Here is a 14793-nt window from a genome sequence, read left to right as displayed (position 1 = left end):
TGTGGGAACTAGGTCAATTGGATAACACACATTACCTCCTGTTTCAATTAACCTAGTTGCCCATTTATAATATCCAATTGACCTAGGTCCCACAGTTCAAACACTTTCTTAATTATCAATTGACCCATATATGTCTATCCTAATTAAAGTATAATCCCAACACTCTATATCAACCCAGGAATTGTACCCACACCAGGGTCCCCCATCCACATTTCTACCAGGACCCACGCTGTTTAGCTTTCTACCCCATTTGCCACAAGATCTCCAAAGCCCACAATGGGCCCATTGATTTCAATCAGCAAAAAAATCACAATGTTATAGATCTAACCCATTAATTCCCATTAGTTAACAGATAATAAAGAAATGACAAAATCAGAATATAGATAATGAAAAAATATGAAGATATAAAGAAAATGAATAAAATATAAATACATAAAATAAAACGAGAAAAATAGAAAAAACTGAAGGAAATATGTATAAATGAAAAAATATAAAAAAATAAATAAAATAATAAATAAAATATTTTTTATATAAAAAGATGTTTTTATTAATTCTCCCTGTATATTATACAGTAGGCCTTCATGGTGATTTTGAAGGGGTTATACAACTTGAGAAGCTAGGGACAAATCCCACGCTTAACCCAATCAAGGGTCAAGATGTTATCTATCAAAGAGGGGACCCCTGTGTTTGGGACCGTTAAGCCCCCACCCCACTAAGGTCACCCCACCTAACTACATACCAAGTGCGCCCGCTTACTCAGCAGCGCTGACCCCGATATATCAATACACCATATCTTGGGAAAAGTATATAGCACAAAATGAAAAATAATAGTGAACAAAAAAAGGCAAAATAAAAATAAAACATTTTAAAATATTGAAAAAAATTTTAAGTAAATATATAAAAAATAAAAAACAATAAATAAAAATAAGAAAAAAAATGAAAATAATAAGAGTTATAATAAATATAAATAAGAAAAATGGAAAACAAAAAATAGCAAGAAAGAAGATCATCAAAGAAAAACATAGAAATATACTACAGAACCTAAAACCCTCAAACAAAGTCTCCCATTCTCAGTATGAATACTGCTCCACAATCAATGCATTTGCACAGCGTTTATTTAGTTCATCATAACACAAAAGAAACTTCGAAACATATTGATAGCAATTTACAAAGCTTGAATGTTGGAACAGATGAAGTCTTCTCCTCCAGAAATCCAATTCTAGAAGAAAAGAGAAAAAATATATTTATAATAGGTATAAAGTCATAATTGTGTATCCCATTACATATGTAGAGGGAGGGAATATAACAGATAGGGGAGATCCTAGGATACCTATAGTACACCTTTGTAGAATTGTCTGAGTAGTATTAAAATCTGCATTAAGGTCGTGGGGACGTAGTGAGTTTAGTTTATATATCCACCACAATTCACGCTTTTTAAGAAGAGCCAACCGATCACCCCCTCTCACAGGGTTTGGGATGTGGTCGATTGCCATAAAGCAAGTGAAGTGTTTGGACACTGGAAGGTCCAGCCGTTGTTTGCGTATACTGAATCTGTGGTTATTAATTTGTGTCTTTAAGCTCCATGTGGTTTGTCCTACATAGACAAAACCACATGGGCAAGTTAGAACATAGATTACCCATGTCGAGTCACAGGTAAGGTAGAATTTTAAAGAATATTTAACTCTAGTCTCCGGATGTACAAAACAGGGTCCCTTGAGCATAAATTTACAATCAACACATGATAAACACGGAAAAGAACCAATACTACTAGGTCTGTTTGTCTAGTATTCTGGGGAGAGTCAATGGTTAATTTTACTAGTTTGTCCCTCAAATTTCTAGATCGTTTGTATGACATTAAGGGAAATGTAGAGAACTCCTTAAATCCCCCTTGTAACTTTTCTGTAGAATAGGCCAGTATTTATTAATAATGCCTGCAATTTTACCACTATGGCTGTTGTACACAGAGGTAAAGGGAATCCTTCCTGGTTTGGCAGTCTAGGTTGTTTTGGTAAGAGTGGATAGTCTGTCAAGTGAGTGGAGTCTATCTCTCTGTCTATCTACTATATTCTTTGGGTATCCCCTCTCCGGAAAATTTGTAGAGACGATATCCAGAGTAGTGTCCAAAATTCGTTCATCGCTGACTATATGTTTGACTCTCAATAACTGACTAAACGGAAGAGATTCTATCATCTTCCTAGGGTGACAGCTTTTAAAGTGGAGTAGCGTGTTTTTGTCTGTTTGTTTAGTATAAAGGGAGGTGCAAATTTGCCCATCCTTTTTACTAACCTAGACGTCAAGAAAACTAACTCCCTCCAAAGAATAGGACATAGTAAATGAAATATTTGGATCGATCGAATTTAGAAATGTGTGAAAAATATTCAATTCTTCAACTGTACCATTCCAAAGGAGGAAGATGTCATCAATATATCATCACCATGCCAGACAATGTCTGGCATGGTGGGATGGGAAGATGACATCTTCCTCCATTGTTGCAACATATAGGTTTGCATACATAGGCGCGACATGTGTCCCCATAGTGGTCCCGACTAACTGTAAATAAAATGTATCTTCAAACATGAAATAATTATTGGTCAAAATAAATTCTAACAAATTCAACATAAATTGTTGGGCCGCTATGGGGAATTCAGATGTCGCTAATGCCTTAAAGATTGCTATTAGGCCTCTCTCATGACTAATGGAGGTGTATAGACTTGTGAAATGGTGTCCTCACGAAGGTGCACATCTCAAATTTTTGTAAGGAAATCTGTGGTATCCAGTATGTAAGATTTAGTACGAAAAACAAAAGGTCTTAAAACACGGTCCAGAAAAATAGAGGTGTTGCTTAAAAGTGAATTATGTCCGGAGACTATAGGACGGCCTGGTGGATTAACTAAAGATTTGTGAATTTTTGGAAGAACATAAATGATGGGTGTAACTGGATTTTTTACTATAAGAAATTCTCTTAAACTTTCATCAATAATGCCATCTACATAGGCCTGTTCAACAATAGATGTCAATTTTCCCAATGTGACCTGCATAGGGTCAAATTCTAACCTTCTATACGTGTGTGTATCAAGTAACTGTCTATAGACCTCTTTTTTGTAGTCTGTTGTGTCCATAACAACGACCACACACCCCTTGTCCGCGGGTTTGATGGTGAGGTCGTGGTTATGGACCAACAGATCAATGGCTTCCCTCTCTACCTTAGAAAGATTATGCTGTTTAGTACCCATCTGAAGTGTTTGTTCTTTAACTACCTCTATGTCCCTCCGAACCAGTGACACAAATGTTTCTAGTGGGTGGGACACAAGAGCTGGATTGAAATTCTCTTTGTTGTATAAGTCAAATTTTTTTTAAATGTAGTAGACAACCACCTCCACTTGTATCTTGGGTGACCTCTTTCTTATTTCCTGTGTCACTAAACCAAACCTTCAATTTAATGCGTCTAAAAAAATCCTGCATATCACACTCTAATTCGAACCAATTTGTCATAGATACAGGGCAAAATTACAATCCTTTCGCTAATAAAGACAGTTCTGCGTTAGTAAGTGTATGAGAAGAAATATTTACCACAGTCTCAGTGCTCTTTAAGTCTTTCTCTTGTTGTCCTGGAATAGGGCAGGTGTTAGTTTCCCATGTTTCTGTCTTCGGGTTTTTCCTTGACCGATGTCTTTTTCGGCCACCTCTTCTGGTGGGTCTCTTGTAGAAATATTCTCTGGTAGTCCCGTTCCTAAAAAATCTTTGGAAGGAGCAGAATTATTGGTTACATTCCTTGAAACAGACTTATTAGATTTGCCCCGTCAAGGAGACGAAAACTGATTATCCACAATATTAGACCATTGTTTATTCCATGTGTACACTTTCCCTTTAGTATAGTCCATCTGGTCTCTATACCATTTTATTTTCTTTGTATCCATAACTTCAATTCTAAATTTATGCAGACGTTCCCTGTTACTATCCATATATGTGGAAAATTCATCTCCAAACAGCATCTTAGACACGCTCTATTCTAAATCAGTCACTCTAGCTTGTACAACAGTCAAGCCAAACCAGGAAGGATTCCCTTTACCTCTGTGTACAACAGCCATAGTGGTAAAATTGCAGGCATTATTAATAAATACTGGCCTATTCTACAGAAAAGTTACAAGGGGATTGAGGAGTTCTCTACATTTCCCTTAATGTCATACAAACGATCTAGAAATTTGAGGGACAAACTAGTAAAATCAACTATTGACTCTCCCCAGATTACTAGACAAACAGTTCTAAGTACACGTAGTATTGGTTCTTTTCCGTGTTTATCATGTGTTGATTGTAAATTTATGCTCAAGAGACCCTGTTTTGTACATCCGGTGACTAGAGTTAAATATTCTTTAATATTCTATCTTACTTGTGACTCGACATGGGTAATCTATGTTCTAACTTGCCCATGTGGTTTTGTCTATGCAGGACAAACCACATGGAGCTTAAAGACACAAATTAATAACCACAGATTCAGTATACGCAAACAACGGCTGGACCTTCCAGTGTCCAAACACTTCACTGAGTTTGGACACTTGAAAAAGATCTACGCTTTATGGCAATCGACCACATCCCAAACCCTGTGAGAGGGGGTGATCGGTTGGCTCTTCTTAAAAAGCGTGAATTGTGGTGGATATACAAACTAAACTCCCTACGTCCCCACGGCCTTAATGCAGATTTTAATACTACTTAGACAATTCTACATAGGTGTACTATAGGTATCCTAGGATCTCCCCTATCTGTTATATTCCCTCCCTCTACATATGTAATGGGATACACAATTATGACTATATACCTATTATAAATATATGTTTTCTCTTTTTCGTCTAGAATTGGATTTCTGGAGGAGAAGACTTCACCTGTTCCGACATTCAAGCTTTGTAAATTGCTATCAATATGTTTCGAAGTTTCTTTTGTGTTATGATGAACTAAATAAACGCTGTGCAAATGCATTGATTGTGGAGCAGTATTCATACTGAGAATGGGAGACTTTGTTTGAGGGTTTTAGGTCTGTAGCATATTTCTACAATGTTTTTCTTTGATGATCTTCTTTCTTCTTTCTATTTTTTGTTTTCCATTTTTCTTATTTATATTTATTATAACTTATTATTTTCATTTTATTTTTTTATTTCTTATTTTATTTATTGTTTTTTATTTTTATATTTTAAACTTTTAATTTTTTTCAATATTTTTAAATTTTTTATTAATTTTTCCTTTTTTTTGTTCACTATTATTTTTCATTTTGTGCTATATACTTTTCCCAAGATATGGTGTATTGATATATTGGGGTCAGCGCTGCTGAGTAAGCAGGCGCACTTGGTATGTAGTTAGGTGGGGTGACCTTAGTGGTGGGGGCTTAACGGTACCAAACACAGGGGTCCCCCCTTTGATAGATAACATCTTGGCCCTTGATTGGGTTAAGCGTGGGATTTGTCCCTAGCTACTCGAGTTGTATAACCCCTTCAAAATCACCATGAGTGCCTACTGTATAATATACGGGGAGAATTAATAAAAAAAAAATCTTTGTATATAAAAAATATTTTATTTATCATTTTATTATTTTTTAAAAATATTTTTTCATTTACCGTATACATATTTCCTTCAGTTCTTTCTATTTTTCTCATTTTTTATTTTATGTATTTGTATTTTTATTCATTTTCTATATATCTTCATATTTTTTCATTATCCATATTCTGATTTTGTCATTTCTTTATTATCTGTTAACTACATGAACTCTTTCCCTCTCCTTGGTCACCTATATCCTCAGTGCTGATGTGCTGCTCTCTCAGATTTGGTTCACATAGGGTTCATATCTGCTTGATCATGTATGACAGTCTGCGATCGTGTTCTCGTGGTCCCGATATACAGCTATGCTTACAGCGTGGTTAGTTGCCGGGACAACAAGTCACGTGACCAGACGAGTCACATGATCACGTTCCCATGCCTGGAAGTAGTAGTAACTGAATACCCACGCTTGCAAACGCCAATACATGGATCAGGTGAATATCTCCTCTTGATTATTCAATATGTATGTACTTTATGATATGCTTTAATGTACACATGTGTTTCAAACTTTCTTGTTATATGTAATTCGAATATGAATGTATTTTTCAAGCGGTGTTTTTAACCTTGTTTTTAACCTTTTTAACCGGTGTTTTTAACCTTTTTAACCTGCTTTATTTTGAGACTATTGTTACGCCGAGCGCTCCGGGTCCCCGCTCCTCCCCGGAGCGCTCGCTACACTCCTCTCACTGCAGCGCTCCGGTCGGTTCCACGGACCCGGGGCGCTGCGATACCGCCTCTGGCCGGGATGCGATTCGCGATGCGGGTAGCGCCCGCTCGCGATGCGCACCCCGGCTCCCGTACCTGACTCGCTCTCCGTCAGTTCTGTCCCGGCGCGCGCGGCCCCGCTCCCTAGGGCGCGCGCGCGCCGGGTCTTTGCGATTTAAAGGGCCACTGCGCCGCTGATTGGCGCAGTGGTTCCAATTAGTGTTGCCTTAGTGCCAGTGAAAGCGTTTCCTTGTGTGTTCCTAGCCTGTGTTCCAGACCTCCTGCCGTTGCCCCTGACTACGATCCTTGCTGCCTGCCCCGACCTTCTGCTACGTCCGACCTTGCTTCTGTCTACTCCCTTGTACCGCGCCTATCTTCAGCAGCCAGAGAGGTTGAGCCGTTGCTAGGGGATACGACCTGGTCACTACCGCCGCAGCAAGACCATCCCGCTTTGCGGCGGGCTCTGGTGAAAACCAGTAGTGACTTAGAACCGATCCTCTAGCACGGTCCACGCCAATCCCTCTCTGGCACAGAGGATCCACTACCTGCCAGCCGGCATCGTGACAACTATGTATATACATATATATATATATATATATATATATATATATATATATATATATATAATTTATTTATTTCTTTATTTTGGAATTACCATCATTACTGAAACGTAAGGAAAAAATAAAGTGCTGATAAAGCTAAAACCTTGCTTAAAAATTTCATTGTGCAAAAAAATTAAAAATTGCTTGAAAAAGACGAGGCAGGCAAAGGAGCAAAATCGACTCCGCTTTCTGAAACTTTTAGGCTCATGTGAGCCAAGCCTGACAAAGAAAGAATGCTCGGCAAGCCGCTGTCACCCCAAAGTTCTGAGCGTGACCTGGTTCCACATGTTTGGCTTACTCTTCTCTGGCACTGAAGCAGGACTGAAATTTTGACTTTTGGTATAGTGATCTTGTTAAGGAACACTGCAGTTATTTTAGATTTTTGTGAAATTCCATATTATTAACCCCTTGAGGACTCATGGTTTTTCCATTTTTGCACTTTTGTTTTTTCCTCCTCACCTTTTAAAAATCATAACCCTTTCAATTTTGCACCTACAGACTCATTTGATCGCTTTTATTTTTGCGCCACCAATTCAACTTTGTAATGACATTAGTCATTTTACCCAAAAATCTATGGTGAAACAAAAAAAAAAATCATTGTGTGACAAAAAAATAAAAATAAAAACATCATTGTGTACATTTGGGGGGCTTCCGTTTCTACACAGTGCATTTTTCGGTAAAAATGAAACTTTCTCTTTATTTTGTAGGTTCATACAATGAAAGTAATACCCTACTTATGTAGGTTTGATTTTGTCTTACTTCTGGAAAAATCATAGCTACATGCATGAAAATGTATACGTTTAAAAATGTCCTCTTCTGAACACTATAACTTATTTTCACTTTAGACGCGGCTTTTTGTACTTTCATTTTAGATGCGGGTTTACTTTTACTTTAGACGCGGCAATCAACTTTGATCACCGCATCTGAAGAGATAATACCGAGCATCACTGTGATCTGGTATTAGCCGCGGGTACCGGCCATTAATAGCTACCGGGACCAACCCGATATGACACGGCGTCATCGCGTGACGTTATATTGCTGGAGCCAGTGCAGGATGTAAATATACGTCCTGCGTCGTTAAGGGGTTAAACTTTGAGTTGCAAGGTGGCACAATAGTCTTTTATAGGGCCTGAACATATAGGACTAATCAGGAGTTTAGGAATGGGGCAAATACAGGTATCAGAACACGTCTGCTATGGTGAACTACAATGTTTGCTCAGGCTCAGGTGAGGAGGTTGAGAAAAGCCTTAAATAGGTAGTGCATGACCAGGAACAGGTGGAGAACAGATTTAAGTGCATGCAATGGCTTTTTAAGTTCCAGAGAACGTAAGAGGTAGCATGGACGCTGTGACGAGTGAGTGGGGCATTGACTGCGAGGCAGCAGTAAGTGGCGGTATGCCAGTGGGAGCTGACCACTGGCATTACAATTACAAACCATGACATCCAACCTTTCTTACAGAATATCAACGTGCAGACTTACAATGATCAAATAACCACTTTCAAACCAAATCTTTTTTTGTCTAGAAAATTACCAGGACCGGACCCCTTTCATCACTCTAAAGAGGTACTCCAGCATTTAATGGGGTACTCCGGCCCTAAGACATCTTATCACCTATCCAAAGCATAGGGGATAAGATGTCTGACCGTGGGGGTCCCGCCTCTGGGGACCCCCACAATCTTGCATTCGACACCCACCTCTTTGAGCTGCATGCTGTGCTGCCAGCTCATAAACTGCGGGGAGCCGACCACGGGGCCGGAGTATCGTGATGTCACGACACCGCCCCGTGTGACATCACCCGCCCCCCCGCTATGCAAGTCTATGGGAGGGGGCGTGATGGCCGCCACGCCCCCTCCCATAGACTTGCATAGTGGGGGTGGGGGGTGACGTCACATGGGGGCAGAGAACAGCACCAAAATGGAGTTGGCTTCATAATAGGGTAATATAGGGGCAGCCAGTAAAAAGTATGACTTGTCCGGCAAAATAACAAGCATTCATATCACTGTAGGTGGGAAAATAAATATGTTATGAAGAGGAAGAAAACATAAGCCAAAAATCAAAGGGAAGGGGTTAAAAGGAAAAATCCTGTAATTTGTAAGGTTTTGTGTAAGTAATGATGATATATAACTTCTTAAAATAGGAACCCTGGGTGCTTCTGTGAACAGCACTCCACCCACAGTCATTTCTGGAGAGGCAAAGAGGTTTCAGAACTAAAGTTATATTTATAAAATTGTTTAATGCAAAAAAAACCAGATAAAGCAATGAGTAATATAATTCTTGTAAACACTCCTTAGATTTTCCAGATCTTGGTTCCGTAGGAATTTTGCCGAGAGTTTAAAGTTTAAGTAAAAGAAAACTAACAATGCTTGGATTAGAATCCCTGTCAAATACATATAAAATCAGTGAGTTTATTTAGAAATGTATTGATAGAAACCAGACTTGCAGAAATCACTCAACTCTCTTAGAATGCTACCTAGCAAACGCACAATGTACCTGTATGCCCTGGCTGCCTGGTTCTTGGCACACCGGGATGTACATCTTGAGTCTCAATGGACTATAACGCGGTCCTGATGAAGTGGTGTCTTATGAAATGTACGTTGAGGTGTTGTGCAGGAATAACCACATGGTTCTGAACGGGATGTCTACCTCAGGAAATAGATTTTGATATTTAATTTGCATTATTTATTTTGTCTTATTTTGACTTTTGTATATGCCTTAGGTACATGTACTTTGGGCCCACACTTGTGCATGTGAAGTGAAAATGGGCTATATTAGTGCAATATTTTAGATGGATTTACTATTTACAGATTTCAATATACCATATGAATTGATTGCTTTTTTGAGCTGATAGGATCTGGCCCTGGAGTCTTCTATCCTCCCCATACTTTTTAGGTTTACTCATTGATATTAGTTATTGTATGTTCCAGGGGAAAAGTGTAGGGTTTGACAACAGCTGCTCTGACCTGACTATTCTCCAGGCTTTATTCAGCTGTCACATATACTGTAACTCATCAGGTTTTACTTAAAAATAAAGGCTCTCAGATCTGTTTCCTAACCTTCTTTTGAACATTTCTTTTGAAAGTGTAGGAGAGAACTAGGGAAAGTTAAAGTGAACCTGTCAGATGATTTCACATTGTAAAATGGCAGCACCAGGTAGGGGTTAAAAGCACCTTTATAGGCATACTTATATATTTGTGAACTTCTTGTGATGACTGGTTCTGCCAAAACCCATAGGGTTAATGATTTCTAGCTCTGTTGTTTGTTTTGGTTGCTGGCATGGCGCCTCTGGGCTCCTGGGTGTGGTTTAGCTTGCTGAGCCAATTAGAGTCCTCCTGGTTGCAGCTCAGGCATATATAAGGAGGCCTTTTTCAGTCATTCTCTGCTTGTGATAGTTCTTAGTAACTTACCTAGCTATGTCTGAACTCATTCTGTTTATTCTGGTTTTGTGACTTTTGGCTTGTGACTTCCCTTTGATACTCTGTTGCTGTACTTAATGCTCTCCAGGTTTAGACTTGGCCCTCTGACTACGTATTTTTGTGTGTGCGTGTTTAGGTTTGTTTTCTGTTAGTTGTGTACCTCCAGCCTTTCCCGACCTTTTGTCAGTTTTGTAGTTTATTGTTTTGACTATATGACTGTCCCTCACTTATTTAGGAAGGGATTGTCACCGTGGTTATGGACCTGTTGTCTAGGGCAGGTATGTAAGTAGGCAGGGACAGGGGAGTGGGCACTAATAGTGTGCAATTGTCACGATGCCGGCTGGCAGGAGGTGGATCCTCTGTGCCAGAGAGGGATTGGCGTGGACCGTGCTAGTGGACCGGTTCTAAGTCACTACTGGTGTTCACCAGAGCCCGCCGCAAAGCGGGATGGTCTTGCTGCGGCGGTAGTGACCAGGTCGTATCCACTAGCAACGGCTCAACCTCTCTGACTGCTGAAGATAGGCGCGGTACAAGGGAGTAGACAGAAGCAAGGTCGGACGTAGCAGAAGGTCGGGGCAGGCAGCAAGGATCGTAGTCAGGGGCAACGGCAGGAGGTCTGGAACACAGGCTAGGAACACACAAGGAAACGCTTTCACTGGCACAATGGCAACAAGATCCGGCGAGGGAGTGAAGGGGAAGTGAGGTATACATAGGGAGTGCACAGGTGAACACACTAATTATAACCACTTGCGCCAATCAGCGGCGCAGTGGCCCTTTAAATCGCAGAGACCCGGCGCGCGCGCGCCCTAGGGAGCGGGGCCGCGCGCGCCGGGACAGGACCGACGGAGAGCGAGTCAGGTACGGGAGCCGGGGTGCGCATCGCGAGCGGGCGCCACCCGCATCGCGAATCGCATCCCGGCTGGAGGCGGTATCGCAGCGCACCGGGTCAGTGGATCTGACCGGAGCGCTGCAGTAGCGAGAGTGTAGCGAGCGCTCCGGGGAGGAGCGGGGACCCGGAGCGCTCGGCGTAACAGCAATCCTTCCCTGCCCAGACGTGACAGTTCTGTTGTGTTTTTTTATGTAAGCAAATGAAATGTGTCTGCCAGTAATGTATCTCCACATCTAAATGTATGACCGTGAAGGTGCTTTTAACCCTTACCTGGCAATGTGATTAGTTGCACTATGTGAAACCATCCAACAGATTTCTATTAATGGTTGCCTAGAAATCGGGTATTGCTTATGTTTTAACTTAATGTGGGCGCTGCATGACAATATGTTATCAGCCTTTTTCTCCTTTTTTCACTTTGGGTACTTCATGGTTACATACAGTCATTGTTTTCACAGTTTGACTTAATATGAATACAGTAGGGTTCTATGTGGGCACATTTTAGTGCTCAGTACAATTCTGTCTTCAGTATACAAATAAAGCATTGGTTATCGTTAGTGTGGCAACTTGACACTACATTGTGTTGCCATGATGTCCTAATGTACTAGGGATCAAAATGAGGCCAGTAATTAAATAATATTAAACGTCAGTATGCATAATGCTTTTCAATATTGTACTGTACTCTTGAAGTTGGAATTTTTTTTTCTAACACATAACGAAGCAATATGGGAGAGGACTTGAGTCAGCAAAACACTTGGGGCAACAATATAACTTAGTTTAGAATTTTATTTCCTCTTTACCTGTCGCAATTTGAGCTCATATAACCAATTTCTTTGATAAGAATAGTCTTACTCTATATCTCCCCTTAAAACACATCTATTTGTCTCTAATTTAATATTATTATTAGAGATGAGCGAACTTTTGAATGTGTTGAAAAAATGTGTTTTGGACCAAATTTATTTGCGGCAAATCGGTATTAAAAATGGCTATTTCTGGCCTACAGAGAGCATCAATAGGGGTGAAGAGCACTTTGCCTTGTCCTAACATGCATAGGGAGTGTGCTCTGTTAGTGAAATAATACTGTTATTCAGTATGACATGCAGATTACAGGCATTGCTATTAGAATCACTGCTGCAGAGCGTCGATGTGGCAGCAGGGAGACCAGATGGTGTCAAAATTGAAGAGAATAAAGAGATTTTTTATGTTGTTTTTATTAAATTAATTTGAATTTATTTAAAATTTTTATGTACCCATTTTGTGAGCATCAAGCTGGCAGTCCTCCACCAGGCGAGATACCAGCTGTTCCAGCCCCTACCTCTCAGCGCCCCCCTGACTATGAAAGTGCAAATGTTTTATTTAATCAGTTATGGTTCATTGTTATTGCTCAAGCTGTTCCATTTTATTCTTGTGATAATTCCACAGATAACATGACGTAGACGACCATAGGGCCTCAGTCTTGAAAAGATTAAATCGATTTTTTTTAATTTAAATTTAAGATTTATATTAGATTCCCAAGTTTTATGTCCTGGTGTTTACTTTGAACTAATACTGTATGACCACAAAACCCAATCTAACAAGAAGTCACATGGCGGCACAATGACAGAGCCTAGAGATGGCAGCAGCATGAGGAGACCATAATCTGGCAGAATGACACAGCCTGGAATTGAAGGCAGCAAGAGGAGATCATATAGTGGCAGAATGAACCAGTCTGGAGATGGCAACAGCCTGAAAAGACCATAGGGCCTCACAATAGAGAAGATGAAATATATTTTTGAAATTTTAAATTCAATATTTTAGATATATTGTTACGCCGAGGGGTCCGGGTCCCTGCTCCTCCCCGAAGCGCTTGCAGCGTTTCTCTCCCTGCAGCGCCCCGGTCAGACCCGCTGACCGGGAGCGCTGCACTGACATTGCCGGCGGGGATGCGATTCGCATAGCGGGACGCGCCCGCTCGCGAATCGCATCCCAAGTCACTCACCTGTCCCGGTCCCCGGCTGTCATGCTCTGGCGCGCGGCTCCGCTCTCTAGGGCGCGCGCGCACCAGCTCTCTGAGATTTAAAGGGCCAGTGCACCAATGATGGTGCCTGGCCCAATCACCCTAATTAGTTTCCACCTGCTCCCTGGCTATATGACCTCACTTCTCCTGCACTTCCTCGCCGGATCTTGTTGCCTTGTGCCTAGAGAAAGCTACTCTGTGTTTACCACTACTGTGTTCCTGACCTTCTGCTATCACCATTGACTACGAACCTTGCCGCCTGCCCCGACCTTCTGCTACGTCTGACCTTGCTCTTGTCTACTCCCTTGTACCGCGCCTATCTCAGCAGTCAGAGAGGTTGAGCCGTTGCCAGTGGATACGACCTGGTTGCTACCGCCGCTGCAAGACCATCCTGCTTTGCGGCGGGCTCTGGTGAACACCAGTAGCAACTTAGAACCGGTCCACCGACACGGTCCACGCCAATCCCTCTCTGGCACAGAGGATCCACCTCCAGCCTGCCGAATCGTGACAGTAGATCAGGCCATGGATCTCGTTGAGGTCCCCCTGCCAGTTGTCGCTGACCTCACCACGGTGGTCGCCCAGCAATCCCGACAGATCGCTCATCTGAGTCACCAGCTGTCGCAAGTGTCCACCATGGTACAGCAACTTCAGTCGCAGCTACAGCAGCTGCAACAGCAGCCACCATCTCCTGCACCTCCTCCTCAGCGAGTGGCCGCTCCTAACCTCCGCTTGTCACTGCCGGACAAATTTGATGGGGACTCTAGACTCTGCCGTGGTTTCATGTCACAATGTTCCCTACATTTGGAGATGTTGTCGGACCAATTTCCTACAGAACGGTCGAAGGTGGCTTTCGTGGTTAGTCTCCTGTCTGGGAAGGCTTTGTCTTGGGCCACACCGCTCTGGTACTGCGATGATCCTGTCACCGCCACTGTACACTCCTTCTTCTCTGAGGTTCTTAGTGTCTTGGAGGAACCAGCCCGAGCTTCTTCTGCCGAGACTGCCCTGCTGAACCTGGTCCAGGGTAATTCTTCAGTAGGCAAGTACGCCATCCGATTTCGTACTCTCGCTTCCGAATTATCTTGGAACAACGAGGCTCTCTGCGCGACCTTTAAAAAAGGCCTATCCAGTAACATCAAAGATGTGCTGGCCGCACGAGAGATTCCTGCCAACCTGCATGAACTTATCCATTTGGCCACCCGCATTGACATGCGTTTTTCTGAAAGACACTAGGAACTCTGCCAGGAAAAAGACCTTAATCCCTGGGCACCTCTCTCACGGTATCCCTTGCAATCTACCTCTGTGCCTCCCGCCGAGGAGCCTATGTAAGTGGATCGGTCTCGCCTGACTCTTGAAGAGAGGTCTCCCCGTAGGGATAAAAATCTATGTCTGTACTGCGCTAGTACCGAACATTTCTTGGTGAATTGCCCTATTCGTCCTCCACGTCTGGAAAATGCACGCACGCAACCAGCTCACGTGGGTCTGGCGTCTCTGGGTACGGAGTCTGCTTCTCCATGTCTCACTGTGCCCGTACGGATTTCTCCTTCTGCCAACTCCTCCTTCTCTGCCGTTGCCGTCTTGGCCTCTGGTTCTTCTGGAAATTTTATTCT

General features: G+C 41.9%; 1 long non-coding RNA gene across 1 annotated transcript; it reads right to left on the bottom strand.

Moving 5' to 3' along the window:
- Positions 1 to 1107: 1107 nt before the first annotated feature.
- On the bottom strand, positions 1108 to 5907 carry LOC130357950 (uncharacterized). The gene is made up of 3 exons (XR_008889334.1): positions 5774 to 5907; positions 3571 to 3739; positions 1108 to 1219 (listed from the first exon to the last, which is right to left on the bottom strand). It is a non-coding gene; the product is annotated as an uncharacterized LOC130357950 (long non-coding RNA).
- Between the last annotated feature and the right edge of the window lie 8886 nt (positions 5908 to 14793).

The sequence above is a fragment of the Hyla sarda genome, chromosome 2 (genome assembly GCF_029499605.1).
Source record: "Hyla sarda isolate aHylSar1 chromosome 2, aHylSar1.hap1, whole genome shotgun sequence".
Classification (NCBI taxonomy): Eukaryota; Metazoa; Chordata; class Amphibia; order Anura; family Hylidae; genus Hyla; species Hyla sarda.
Note: the sequence above shows the minus strand (reverse complement) of the source record. Positions and strands in the feature narration are given on the sequence as shown.